The sequence below is a fragment of the Hevea brasiliensis genome, chromosome 16 (genome assembly GCF_030052815.1).
Source record: "Hevea brasiliensis isolate MT/VB/25A 57/8 chromosome 16, ASM3005281v1, whole genome shotgun sequence".
NCBI lineage: Eukaryota > Viridiplantae > Streptophyta > Magnoliopsida > Malpighiales > Euphorbiaceae > Hevea > Hevea brasiliensis.
The window spans coordinates 83,470-97,792 of NC_079508.1; positions in this window are offsets into that span (position 1 = coordinate 83,470).

Below are 14,323 nucleotides of genomic sequence, written 5' to 3' on the forward strand. Positions count from 1 at the left end.
GCCTACAGGTAACCCATTAAATATACTACAAGGGATTTTAAACTAATTTCTATTCCTTTTTAAAGTGGTGGGAAATTTTGAGCAGGTATTCAAAACCTCTAATTGAAAATAAGTCATGAATCAAATTTTTTAATTAATTTAAAACTCTTCGCAAATTTTATGGAAAATTCGACAGAGTGCCGTCTATAATTTAGGAAAACAGTTCTTCAAAAACCTGTGAAAAGCACTTCCAATATACATTTAAATCCCAACTCCATTATTCAATTTCATTTCACAAATCAGCACAAGCAACCCAATATATAGTTTAAATTAAATCAAACATTGAAACATCTCATTAAGGTAACAAAATTAATATTTACATTCATAGGAGTATTAAAAATTTAGTAATACAAAACTTTATAAGTACATAAAATCTCAAGATAATATTACAACAATTTGTATTTGATTACATTCTAAAAATAATATTACAAAAGAGTTGATGCAACTGCTCAAATGAAATTACATATATATAATTAAATAATTACATCAAAATCTAATGTACAAGGGTATACCTATGATATACCCGAAGATAGTCCCACTGTGTCTTCAAGTAATCTCACTCAGCTGCTCTATATTTTCTTTCACCTGCCACAGCATACAAAGCTATCGCTGAGTGGTGAACTCAGTGGTGCACAAACTAATAATTTAAAACTTAATACAAGTTATGCTTTGACAACTCATAACAGATAAAAATTTAAAATTTCTAAATTCTTCAAAATTCATGACATCCAAAAATCAATATTTTCAATCATACAAATTATTCATTTGAATAATATTTTGATCAAATAGTAACTATTTATCTACATTTCTTTTAAATCATGAAACAATATAATATTTTTGAATCAGTGACAAAATATTTATTTCAGTCATAATTTATCAAATTATGCATAATTTAAAGGGCGTTGCTAACAATTCACACAGTTGTACCCATGACACAAAATTTCATGATCGATGTCGTGTTGTAAACCACGACAAGGCAAACTCTCCCTATAATTGAGGCTGAAGGGAGGAACAAAGACTAGCTAGTATTTATGAGTACTCATCCAAACCCTTCCCCAACTGGCAAGCCAGAGAGGAAGGAACTCACCCCATCTAATGAAGGAGATATCTCACTAGACAAGCTAATGAAAACACAAAGCATATTGCCATGTCAACTGTGGTTTCAAATCATACTCAAAATAATTTCTATTCACAAAAGTGTTTACAAACTATTAACATATTTAATTCAAATCATATTTAAAACAATTTCTATTCATAAAAGTATTTACAAACCATTAACATATTTAATCATTATAAATTCATGCTCAAGGTTGGCAACACATCAAACTCACAATTTACAATTCTCAAAACCATGCAATAAATCCTTAAATGTATAAGAAAATTTATATTTAATTTATACAATTTCATTCAACAAGTTATAGTTCTCAACACAACAAAAATCATAAATCATACAATAAACTTATTCAAATTAATTTGGAAGTGAAAAATAACAAAAAGAGTTAGTTGCGCACAAACCTCTTTTGTTGACTTAGTTTAATCCAATTTTCTTTCTTCCTTTGAAAACTCCTTTCCAACTGATACACATAAATTTAAAGTGCTTCAGTATTCCTTCAAACCATTTCTAATAACTAATTCCAATAATTTTATTTTTGTATACTAAATTTACCTATTAGGTCTTATAAGTTGGATTCTTGTATTTAGGGTTATGGAGTTACTATTCATTTGACTAATTGGGCCAAATATTGACTTTTTCATACTTACTAAGTATACTAGTTCTAATTACACTCACATACCACATTTTGGGCCACAATTTTGTTGGCATTTTTTGCCAATTGAAATTCAAAGCTCCTTAAGAGTATTTCCAAAATTTCAATTTAGGTCACTCAATTCTACTGTTCCATTGGACCTTCTACAGTGAAAATTTGGCCAATTTTCCCTCATCAAAGTTGTTGCTTAATGTCTTACCTTTAATTTCCTTTTTGAATCACTCCATTTGGAGTTTTGTACCTCAAGTTATGGCCATTTAACCATAATTGATGGGATTGACTAAAGTCCAGATTTCTAGGCAAATTTTAGATTATGGCAGATTTGGTGACCCAATTTCGGTTGACAATTTGATTTGGTTATAGTCAGAATTTGAGTTTGTGTCCTGCATGAAAGTTGTTCTAATATCTCATAGCTTTCTAATGGTTTAAAAATTAGGTCATTTGGACCTTTCTACACCAAGTTATGACCATTTGAACATGTACAGTTTATATGGTCAGTTTTGCCCAGAGGCAGAGTTCCTAATCCAAATTCAACCTAATTTTAGACCAACTTGTAATCAGTTTTAGAGCAAGGTTTCTTCATCAAAATTGTGGCTTTGGGTCTTAATTTTCATCTCCAATTAGCCTCACACCAATTGGAGTAACAGATTACAAATTATAACCTTCTAAGTGGACAGGGGTCAGGCTGTCTAGATTGGGGCAGCACAACATTCACAATTTCACTCAATTCCAATCATTCAATTACACTCAATAGCTCACCAATTGACCAATTCAAGTACCAATTATGTCAATTGTTCATCAATTGACCAACACCCCCCCCCCCAAAATTTTACCCAAATCCTTAATGCCATAAACCCTAATTTTTCCAATCATCACAATTCCATGAAATTTTATGTCACTTAGTATTCTAACCATACATACCACATTATTTAAGCTCTAATTTATGTTTAATTTAACTAAACACCATCAAAACCCTAGGGTGCTATGGCTGGCCGAAATTTTATCTCCCTCTAACATACATGATTTTTCAATTTTTAAGCAAGTTTCTAGTTGTTCACCTTAGTCCTACAAATATAAACTAATTTAAATGTAGAGAGACAACTCCCCTATGTGAAGCTTTTCAATCTTCTTAAATCCTTCAATTTTCTTCTTTCCTTCTCCTTCAATCTTCACCTTGAAGCTTAATTTAAAGGTTTTAAATGGTAATTTAGAAAAATCATAGGAGAAGAGGTGGATTTATCAAGCTTTTATGGTGTGAAAATGGTGGAATTTGAGAGAGTAATTGAGAGAGAGAGGGACGGCATTCCTTGGTGGAAGAAGACCAAAATTGTGCTTTTTAATTTTCATTTTATTTTCTTTATACTTATCCATAATTAGTTAATTAAATTATAATTATTTTTTTGATGTCATGCTTACCTCACTAGGATGATGTCATAAAGATTTATTTTAATTTCTTTTCTTTTCTTTTCCTTTCTTTTTCCATAACCTCTTCAATTTAAATCTATATTTTGAAATTTTAATTTCTTACATTTTATTGGACATTTAGGCCAAGAGTCACCTCTAAGGGTAAATTAACCAAATTGCCCCTTACCGATCTGATCCAATTTTTCAATAACACTATATTGCTTCCGGAACCCTGATCCAATTATTTGATCTGGTTCTTTATCTTTTTCTGTGATTTTCTTATTTTTCCTAGCTTCGCAATTATTCCTAGGCCCACGGTGTCACAGTGTCTCATATGAATGTAGGGCAGCAACTGACCTCACAGTCACTTCCCGGTACGGTTACCTATCGCTGTGACCCCGACTCATTTAACCCTTTATGCGTTATTTCTCTTATTTCAATTTTTCCTTCTGGTAATTACTATTAATTTTTATTCATAGCTTTTCTAGGTGCCTTAATTATGGTTCTGAACATCCTAATTTTTCGGACAAACATCTATCGCTTGAATAGCAAACTATACAGGACTGTCCAATGTGAGGGTGTCACAAGGTAGTTCGTACATTCTACTATTCTGGTGACTAACATCTGTCCGGACGATTGGAATGTCTAGAAATACCCTTAAATTTAAGTAAGGAGTCATAATTTAAATTAATAAAGATCAAGTAAGGTTGAAGAACAAATAAAAGAAGTGAAGTAAAAATCTGTTAAATATGCACAAGTCCCGACGATGGGTAACACCACTGGAAAGTGACTATGGGCTTGGTTGCTACTCCACTTCATGTAGGACCTTTTAAGATTCTTGATTAAGGCTTAATTGAAGTATTATTATGAATTAATGAGTCAAAGAAATAAAAAGAGATAAGTTAAAATAGGCAGATTAAAAACTAAAGTGAAAAAAGGAGTCAAGGACTTATTGGGTATGATGAAAAAGATGAACAGAAACCTGGTAAGAGCAAGATTAGTGAATTAGATTTAAAAGTCAAATATTGACCAAAAATAAAATTATTTAAGTTAATGAAGTTGGATTAGCTTAATTAATTATAATTAAGATAATTAAGCATAATTAAATTAATTAGTCAAACCTAATGATTAGAAATTTTAAAATAATTACAAGTTTGTCATTTTCAAATAATTACAAATTTGCCATTAGGGATTAAAATAAGATAAAAATCAATTAAAAAATGACAAAGCATCATCTTCTTCTTTCCATCTCCTTTTACCGTCCCACTCTCTCTCTCTATCCATCCATTAAAGCTTCATCTTCCAAGCTTTAAAACCCATAAATTCCTCCATAATTTTTTATAGGAAATTAAGAGAAAACCTTGTATCAAGCCTTGATTTGAAGAAAGCAAGTAAGGATTACAAGAAATTTGGAAGATTAGTGAAGAAGAATTATTGACCAATTGAGATAAGTTATGATTTAAGCTTAGTTAGCTGTAAATTAATGGAATTTAAGCTTGATTATGGAGATTTCTATGCATATTGATTAAAATTATGGAAGCTATTGAAGGAGGGGATTTCGGTTTGGGGGAGAACAAGAAGGAAAGTCAAGGTTTTGGTGAATTGAAGGTTGATTGAGGGTGATTAGGACTTGTAATCAAGGTTAGTGCTAAGAAATTTCATGAATTTCTAAAGTTATTACTAATTAAGTTAGGATTTTTATACAATTAGGGTTTTCATTGTATGAAGCCTATTTAATGCTATTATGGTTGTATTATGATTACTAGATGTGTATTTATTAAGAAACATTAATGATATGGTGAAGAAATTAAATGAAATGGGTATTGTGCATTAAGTGTGAATCTGGATGGCTTGAGTCCAATGAGATTAAATGCTCATAACTTGAGCTACATAATTCCAAATGATGTGAAACTAATGGCAAATTAAAGATAAGATAATATACTAAAATTTTTGTGGAGACAAGTTGCTTTAATTCTATGTGTAGATACTTTGAATAATTGCTAGAAGTTGAGTTACAAAGCCTTGAACCTAGGAGCAGGGCACCCTAAACAGTCTAGATTAAAATGAGTATAACTCCCTCTAGGAAACTCCAAATGAGGTAATTCTTAATTTTTTGAAAAGCTAAAACATAAAGAAATAACTCTCATGAAGAACAAAATGACAAATTCTAATTGCAACTTGTTCAATTCTAGGCTCTAAAAACTACCTAGAACCTATCCTGTGAATTGTACCTTGTTGGAAAGCTAGGACACAAAGAAACAATTTGTATGAAGACCATGATGCTAAATTATGAATGTAACCTATCCAAATTTACTTGAAAAAGTAAGTCTATAAATTTGCCTGGATTTAGGAAGTAACCTGAAACTTGAGATTTGGTCACCTGAACAGTTTTGGCAAAATGGCCATAACTCAAGCTACACAAATGCAAATTGAATGATTCCAAAGCCAAAAGAAACATAATACATAGATATACAATTCTCATGAAGAAGGTATGACCTAATTTTTGCTGTACTTTGGCCAAATCTATTAACGAAGTTGAAGTACCAAATCTGGAATTTATGAAATGTAAGCATAATTGTTTAAAATGTGAATTGTGATAAATGCCAATGGCATGTTAAGCATAAATGGCATGTGAAATTGTGTTTGGGACCTATGTTGCCCGTGATGAATGAGATGATTACGGAATGATGAAAGAATGATAACGAAATGATGAAATAATGATAACGAAATGATGAAATAATGAGAACTTTGAATTGGTAATGGTAATAAATTAGCCTGAGTATGCCTAAACAGTAGTGCATGGGTTAGATAGATTGGCTTGCCAAAAAGGGATGAGATTAGCAGTACTGCCCATAGCTTCTATGCCTAGATAACATTGGCAGGCACTAAGTGTCCAATATGGTTATCCCTTATTCATGATTGCTTTGAATAGTCATTGGCAGGTGCCTAGTGTTCGATATGATATTTTCCATGGATTTTATGCCCAATTATATTGCATACCTGGTAGGCACCAATGTGTCCGATGACATGATGGCCCAAGGTACCGAGTGTCCAGTGCCAGTAAAACCCACGTATCTAATCCAAACAGTCCTATTAAAGGTTACTTTGGGCACTGAAATAAATTGAGTAAGTTGAATATCAAAATAACGAAAAGGAAAGATCCTATTAAAATAACTATTTCCAAAGATCATTAAAATATAAAAATATGAGAAAATGAGAGAAAAACACTGTGAAAGATATCCAAAACCATTATGTAATTAAACAAATGAAATGACAACAAAATTTTGATGTTATAAATTCTATATTCTTTTTAAATGATTTATGAATATTTAAAATTGTATTTTCCTTATTTTATACAAGCATGAAGAATATTTTTGTTTGTATATAGTATTTTTATTATGTTAGAGCACCACTAAGCAGAGGTTGTAATTAAATTTTGAGATGTATGATAAATGTGTACATTTTGTAAATGAATGTAATGAAGGAAATTTATGTAGAGAAATAGGTGTGAATAGATAAGGAAATATGATTTATGACTTGAAATTGTTATGTATTTGAGATTTTTCAATATGGAAAAATTAAACCGGACAATTGTTTAATAGGTCAATTATTAAGAATATGGGAAAACTCTTGCAATTTCCATTTAAATTTTCCTTGATGAAATTATGATGGAATTAAATTGATTATAAATTGAATAAGATAATATTAGGTGCTTTGGCACAAAATGTGGCATTCCTTTGCTCGGCTACATTGTAGATCAGGTAAGGGGGTGTTACACCATTATTATTTTCATTTCAAGCAATCAATTCATAATTCTTCTGTGACTATTTACATTTCTGCAATCAAGTTTTTTAGCTTTTAATGCAATTTACAAATTCTTGTTCATATTTCAATTCCTTCAAGTCAACTCTCTTTAATTTTCTCAAAGCTCACATTTACATTTTCCTATACATATTTACATTTTCTTAGCAATCAATTTATTTTTCAGTCAAGCACTCATGTCATGACCAGATTTTTAGGCCAGACCAGCACTAGGACTTGGGTCAGCATAAGACCTCCGAAGCCTGTAGTAAGTCTAACTATTTCTAATCCATTCATAAAGTCCATTAAGGTAGCCCAATTTTAAGAAAACAAAAGAACAGAGTGCAGCCATGAATTGGACTATCCAACGGAGAGCATTAACTTACCCAGTACTAGGACTTGGATTAGCATAAGGCACCCGAAGCCTGTAGTAAGCCTAACTATTTCTAATCCATTCATAAAGTCCATTAAGGTAACCTAATTTCAAGAAAAAAAAAATGAACAGAGTACGACCATGAATTGGACTATCCAACGAAGAGCATTAACTTACCCAACTTGTAAACAAATAATATCAATAATACGGGGAGCTCAACTCACCCTTACAATCCTTAAATCACATATTTAAATATTTGGGAGCTCAACTCCTTCCCTCATCAATAATAAACATCTCATATATCCATGCAATCTCACATAATTAATTTTACAACTCTAGAACTAAGTTATTATAGCCTAGATAAAAATACAACTATTAGTTCATGCGAAGTTCTAGATTTAAATAAAAGGCAATAAAAGCAAATCAAAATATTTTTCTATTTAAACCTATGGGGAAAGAAAGTAGGTTAATCACAAATAAAGCCACTTATCACCTGAGGAGAAATAGTTAAACAGGAGTAAGCATTCGACTCAGAGAGTAAGATATTGATTTTAAATATAATTTCTATAACTATCTAAATCTAATGCATTCCTATGTATGAAATGCAACACGTTCACATAGTTCAAACAATTGAACCAATATTCGCACAAAAGATAATTTGGAGTACGCACACACCCATGTGTCACATCAATATATATATATATGGGAGTTGATCCCTATAAAGCTCTCTTAATCCAATATCTATCAGTGAGGTCAACTCAAGCCAGACTTTTGCTTAATAATCCAAGTGCGGAGGCTAGCGAGATCAACTCAAAGTCGTGCTCAACCTGACTTATCCATATATAAGGATCGAGTCCCAGCGAGTCAAGCTCCAGCCGCGACTACCCGTCCTACCCATATCCATATCTACACCATACTCATACCAACACACACACATAGAGCTCCAAGTTATCTTAAGGCGACATCCACTGTAACACCCTCCCTGTAGCAATTCCGTACATTTTACTGTTCTAGTGATCGGTGTCGGTCCGGACAGCTAGAACGTCTGGAAAAATATTTAAACTAAAGTGAGGAACCATAATTAACTCAAATATTGATAAGAAAAATTTAGAAACAAATTTTAGAAATAAAATACAACCAAGTTAAATGAACCGGTGCCCAAGTGATGGGTAACCTAGTGAGAAGTTGCGGTTCTCGCAACTAGGAGCCCTAGACCCGAGAGAAAAATTATAAAATAATTTTTGGGACTCTAGAGAAGGGTCATTGAGGTTCCTATGGCATTAGAATGCCAAGAAAATATTTAGAAAAATTTTTCAATCGGTATAGACAATTTTGACCCATTAAGCCAAACGGAGGGCATTTTGGTCATTTCGCCTTCAGAGGCGATTTTTGGCTGACTTGTCCAATTACGTAAATAATTATTATGATCTAAAATATGAATAAATATTGCTAAAAATTGAATTGAAAATGAGTAGAAAAGAAAAGAAAAGAAAATGAAATAAAAGTCATATTTATGACATGAGCATGATGCAATTAAAATATTTTCACCCAACCAAATTTTGACACATCATTAAAAACTACTTAAACATGAATAAAAGGAGATAAAAATTGAAAAAGTGGACAGCCATCTTCAATCTTTGGGCTGCAGAAACGTTGAGAGAGAGAGAGAGGAGAAAAAAACTCCATGAAAGCTCTTGTTCAAGCTTGATTTTCCCTAAGCTCTCCACCCCAAAACCCTAAACTTCCTTCACAAAAAATTATCCCTAAACCTTGAGGAAGCATAAGGCAGCAGAAATTTGAGGAAATTTTGAAGTTGGGCAAGTCCAAGTTAGGTCACAAGTGAGGTTAGTGCCATCTTTCTTTTTTTTCTTTGGATAATCATGTTAAGGCACTAAGTTAGGCTAAGAAATTGTGGGATTTGAAGGGAATTATGCATGCTAGGGTAGAGGTAAATTTTGGCAGCCTATTGGGAGTGGGGATTTGATTGTTTTGATGGGCTTAGAATGGATTAGAGATGGTGTTTGAAGTGTATATACATATTGATAATGAATTAGTGTGTTTAACTAATGCATGTTGTGTGAATTGGAATGGGGAATTAGGGTTTTGAAGAGAAATTTGGACTTTGTTTATGTAATGTTGAATGAACATTCTAAGGGTCAATTAGTGACCATTTGAGGGAGATTGACCATAACTTGGAGTGAATTATAGCATTAGAAAACTGATTTGGTATGCTGCCTAGTGAGAGCAGCAGGTTTGGATGTAAGTCCAGCCTGTTTGGATAGCCACAACTTGGGCTGTGTAGGTTCAATTGGTATTTGGCCAATTGGACATGAAACTAGACACATAATGGCACAACTTTGGTGAAGAAACCATGCCCAAAAGACCAAACCAAGTGGACCAAAAACTTGCCTTAATCCGGGTGTCCTGCAACCAGTTTCTGCAGAATGACCAAATGAACAGTGATTATTCATTTGGCCATAACTCAGTGTAGAATGGCCCAATTGACCTGAAATTTTACCAGCAACAAGCTGAGATATAGACCAACAACTTTCATGGAGGAACCTACCCCAAATTATGACCTGAACCTATTCAACAAGAGAGTGGAAGTTATTGTTTACTGCACTGTAGATATGGTCAGTTCTGAAATTTTTCAATCCGACCAGTTGTGGTTTTTGGACCATAACTTGAGCTACAAAACTCCAAATGGAGTGATTCAAAAAAAAGAAATTCAACTAGACAAAATAAGGAACAACTTCATGTTTATCATTTTCCCAAATTCCCACTGCAACAGCAACTAATGGAACAGTAAAGATTAGGTATGAAAACTGAAAATTCTGCTCCATTAATTTTAAGCTTAGAAATGGTATTGTTAACCAATACCAACAAATTTTGAATGCAAAATGTGGTATGTTGAGAGTGTTAAAACCAATGTACCTATTTTCTATGCAAAAGTCAACATTTTTGTTGACTAATGAAGGGAATAGTAACACCAAAACTTGAAATTCAAAAATTGTAAAATTCAAAAGTATCAAATGCCCTAGTATACCTAAAAAGATTGGTTTGGATAGTTTGGCATGCCAATAGGGTTCAGTTAGCAGTACTGCACATGGCATTATGCCATTCTGTGATTTCATGGCTTTTAGCCATTCTGACATTGTGTTGATATTTGGCCTTGTGCCTATTGTTATTACAGCTTATTAGCTATTCTGTTGCACACCGGGAGATGGATATGTGACCGATGGTGTGACGGCCCGAGGTACTAGATACCCAGTGCCAGTTTACCCGTTTATCCAAATTCGATTCAAAGATAGGTTACTTGGGCAACCAAAAATGAAAGTGAATAAATTTAATGAAATAATGAATATAACAAGTACAAAATAAGTAAGACTACAAATACTCATCGAAAATTTATTTGCAATAAGACACCGATACATTCACTGCATATTTACTTCCTGTTATTTCTTTTTATTTTATTATTGGCACCACTAAGCATTATTGCTTAGCGTGTTGCTTTTGCCACGCATAGGTTCTAGAGATACTGACCGAGAGCCCAGTAGACCACAAGCTGGGTGAGACCTCCTGCAGTTCTGTATAGTGTCCGTGTCACCTCACCATCTTCAGTGCATTGGTAGGACACTAGGTCTCATTTTGGTATTTTGTAACTAAATTTTATTTTCTTTTGTGTAATTGAAACTTATGTAATATATTTTGATGTTCATGTAAATAATGGAAATTGTGTTTGTGAATGGAAAAGTGAATATTTATTTATGACTTTTACATGATTATTACATGAGATGAATGATTGAGAAATGGAAATGTTGTTGAAAAACATATTGAGATTTTGATATTGGAGTTTGAGAATGATTGAATATGATTATTGGAAGTGTTTTTCACAGGTTCCGAAGAACTGTTTTCTCCATTTTTAGCCGGTACTCTGCCGTATTTTTTATAAAATTTTCGGAACCTCAAATAAATTATAATTTCAATAAATGACTTAAATGAATTATATTTCATAAATTATATTCAAAACTATGATAAAAGTAAATTAAAGAAGAATAAAAATGATTGAGATAAAGTAGAGTGTTCCGGTACACCGTGTGACATATCTTACTCGGATATACTGTAGACGGATAAGGGGTGTCACATCCACAAATAAATTCAATAACATATGCAATAAAAGAGCATGCCTAGCATTTAAATAATTATATATATACATATAAGTGAATGCATGAGCATGCCTTGAATATAAATTAATACTATTGAAATTACAAATAAAATTAATATCAAACTCACAAATTATCCAGGTGTTATTGGGGCGACTGAGAAGAAGAGGAATGTTGACTCAGATCACCTAAACAATTATATTTAAGAAATTTATCAATAATAAATCAAAACAAAGAACTAAAGAGTCAAAGACACCCTAAATTTATGCCGAAAATACGGTAGAGTTTTCTCCTATACCTAGGACATACCCAACCTGCAAAACAACTCAACTAACACTTCTTAATCCAAAAGGCCTCAGGCCCACAACACAACAACAATACAATGCCTCTCCTGGGCTTGCCAAACCAGTCAATTCTCACATAAATACATAATTAAGCTATTAAGCTTAAAACTAACATTTGGCAAAAAAAAAAACTATCCAAATTAACCTCAAAAATTCTATAATTATTCCCTGCAATCCTTAACAATGTCATTCTACTATTGCAATTGGAATTATAATTTTCTAACTACCCATGAATATTTTATGAATATTTATTCTAAACTCAACATTAGGTACAAAGGAGAATTCAGAGTACGGGCTTACCTACACCAATTCTAACACCTGGAATGCATCTGAGGTGTTTGAAATGGTAGAAAACACTGTAATATTGACCCCACTTTTTAAGTGAGTCTGGTAGCCTACGCACCTGGCCCGAAATTTCAGTCTTGGTCTCTAATAAAATTTCTTGGAAACCAAAACACCTATGCAAAGCCTACAATATCAAGAGTTATAATATAATTTTTATTTAATTGAAAGAATCAAAAAATTACAGGCAAGTTTGTGGGACCCACCAAATTTTTTGTGTCAGAAAAATTCCACATTGGTGTCATTGTAAAGCTCTCAACATGTAAGATGCGCTAGTGGTCTTAGATTTTTGGTAGAATTTACGTTTTGGAAGAAATCTAGCCTAGAAGTCAAAAAGAGCTAAAACATTCAGGGCTTGATTCGCACAAACTGCATAATAAAAATTCATAAAATTGGTGTCTATGGAAAGCTTGTAAAATATAGAACAAGAAGGAAATAAGACACGGTCTAATTGGTGGCCGGAATCACCAAAAATGACGAGGGAAAGGGAGGTTTGAAGCATGTTTTCTTGCCGAAAAAATGACTGTAGACAGCGGGGAAGGAGACTAAGGGGCACGCCAGCGAGGGAGAAAGGCTGCAGATGGTGGCTGGCGATGGTGGGGAGGGAGGAAAGAGAAAAGAGAGAGTCAGGGCGGCGCAAAGGGGAACAAGAAAAGAAAAAGAAGACCAGTCCAATTTGATCGGTTCAATTCGGACCAGTTCGATTTAATCGATTCGATTCAAACACTCAAAATTTATTTTTGCTCTGCCCTAAGATCCAAAATGATACCCAAAAATTCCAAAAAAAATTACAGAAAACTTAGAAAAATTTAGAGTTAAAAAATATTTTCAAACTTGTCACTTGATCTTTAAATTAATTTTAAAAAATTAATAAAATTAATTACCTTGAAAATTTTAAAAACTAGAAAATTGAAATTAAAATACCACAATATTTAATACATTAAAATATCAAAATTTACACAAATGATAATTATTTAAAAATTTAGAACGTTACAGCTTAATTTATATTCCTTGCACAAATTTATTTTTTCAAATAAACCTTTAATTTTTTGCAATGAAGAACTTTTACTTTTCAAGTACAATCTTTAATTTTCATGCACAAGCATTCTTCCAATTCCAACAACCAAATTCTATTTTTCTCAAGCTTTCAAAGGTGATTTAGTAGAAATCTTGACCAAGCGCATCCTAGTGGAGTCAAGGAACCCAAGGAAAAATTCAATTCTTTATTTTCTGCTAATCATTCAAATTAGACGTCAAACCCACACATTCATATTTACAATTAGGATCTTAGTGTCCCTGGCACCCTACAATCCAATTCATATATGAGAAAATGCAATACGTGCTTTTGACACACTCAAATTGAGTAAAATTAATTTAGCGCAAAAACAGTTAATTGTTTTTTATGTTTGTTAATTGTCAAAAATTTATAAGATATAATTTTTTTTTATAGAGTAGAAAATTATAATTTTTTTAATTTTACAAATTGAAGATAGTTTAAGGAGTGAGAACAAATGAATTTTCATTATAAAATTATACTAAACATGAATTATATGAAATTCAAATTAATTCTACATTTTAAGTCGTGCCATATCAAAAGTAGAATTCATTTCAAATGAATTCTAGTTAGAATTCATTAAGTTTATAGTAAAATTAAACCAAACATTGTGATAATAATAATAATAATAATAATAATAATAATAATAATAATAATAATAATAATAATAATAATAATAATAATGAGTACAGTGGAGATATCATTATGTTAAGTAATAATAATAATAAGTTTATGTCTATCTATATCTGTCTATTTATATTTATATCTATATTTGTGTTTTTATTTCTGTCTATGTCCGTGTATGTCTATTTAAGGTCATATATGTCAGTATCTATCTATGTCTGTATCTATATATATTTTTTTGTTTGTATCTGTCTGTCTATGTCTATATATATTTGTGTCTATTTGTATTTGTATCTATGTCTATATTTATGTATATCCGTGTTTAACTGTCTATATTTGTATATAGTCTGTGTTTGTGTTTGTCTGTCTATGTTCATATATGTCTATATTTATTTCTTTTTATTTATGTCTGT